Here is a 1,354-nt window from a genome sequence, read left to right on the forward strand (position 1 = left end):
TTCACTTGGGAAATATAGTCACCGTGTCTCCCTGCTGATTATCTGTCTCTAACGCAATGCCAGTCCCACAGGAGTCAGGAAGGTTCTTGATTTCAATGTCGCCTCAGAGAGCAAACCAACCTCAACTGGAAAGTGAAACTTAATACTGAATGATTTGAGTCACATGATCAATACTGCTGACATATACCCAGGAACTACACATACATAAGTTTAAAAAAATATTATATGAACAATCCTGAAGAGATCAAAGTGCTCTTAACATTATGGCCCTCGACTCACAGTAACTTGTATAATTTAATACATGAAAAACAAGGACACGGAGCTTGGGAGCAGACATAGGAAATTGTTTTGTGATTTTCTTCATTTTGATTGTATTGCTTTCCTGTCTTCAGGGGGAAAGACTTTGACTTCAAGAGTAACAAAATATTTGAGAAGAGAATTTACGTCCTTCAGTTCTAAATCTTGGGCGATTTTCTTAGCAGTCCATGTTTCTGGAGAGAGTTTATGGTTATTGAGAAGGGTCAGTGCTTCCACAACAGTAATCTTGCCTTTGGGAATGTCCATGATATTCTTATTAATGTGATTTCCTATCGACAGTCTGAATTCCTTTGGTTCTTGCTGTGGTACAACATCTTTTACCCACAAGAAAGGCACCTGATCTTTGGAATCGACATATACATCTCTTAGTAATGACAGCAGCTTGTTATCTTTCCTAGAAACTTCTTCGATTTCTGGATACTGACTCAGGTGCTCCTGCAGGAGGCCGCGGGTGGAAGGATGCTTGGGTGCCATGGAGGGCTTCCTCTTGCTGATCTCCCGCTCCACTCGCTGTTCCATGTTGAAGTTCCTGAAGGCGCGGGTCACGTGAGCCCCCATCTCTACAACACACCCTTACTTCACTATGCACGTGGGGAGACACCGGCGCGGGTGACCTCTCGCAAAAATATTTTCTAAAGTAAAAATTATTTCTATACTTTCTGCAGGAAACTCACTTTCTCCTTAAGGACCAACATAGACAGGAAGTTAAGAGATGAAAAAGAATCATACAGCAAGAAAGATCCAGGAAAGGGGTTCAGGGAGATTCCTAATGATGAGGTCACATGTTGAAGAAAATCCTCAAGACAAATGTATGACTCTGAAGAGAGAATGGGATCACCACTCCCTGATGTGAATTGGAGAATATTCTCTGGGAACAAAATCTATATCTGTAGAGCTTACATGCAAACATGAACCCTTGGTCTTCTTGGATGCCAGTATTAGCTTCAGTGCCATTAGTTGTGTCCTCCTGGGGTCATGAATCCTAAACTGTCTGTAAACCTTTGTTGGGTATGTCAAGCTTCTCCAATAATTGCCC

At 41.9% G+C, this 1,354-nt stretch overlaps 1 pseudogene; it reads right to left on the minus strand.

Annotated features, from left to right (window-relative positions):
- Positions 1–360: 360 nt before the first annotated feature.
- LOC114634764 lies at positions 361–876 on the minus strand (annotated as a pseudogene).
- Positions 877–1,354: the final 478 nt, after the last annotated feature.

Source organism: Grammomys surdaster, unplaced genomic scaffold, assembly GCF_004785775.1.
Source record: "Grammomys surdaster isolate TR1022 unplaced genomic scaffold, NIH_TR_1.0 1089, whole genome shotgun sequence".
Lineage (NCBI taxonomy): Eukaryota > Metazoa > Chordata > Mammalia > Rodentia > Muridae > Grammomys > Grammomys surdaster.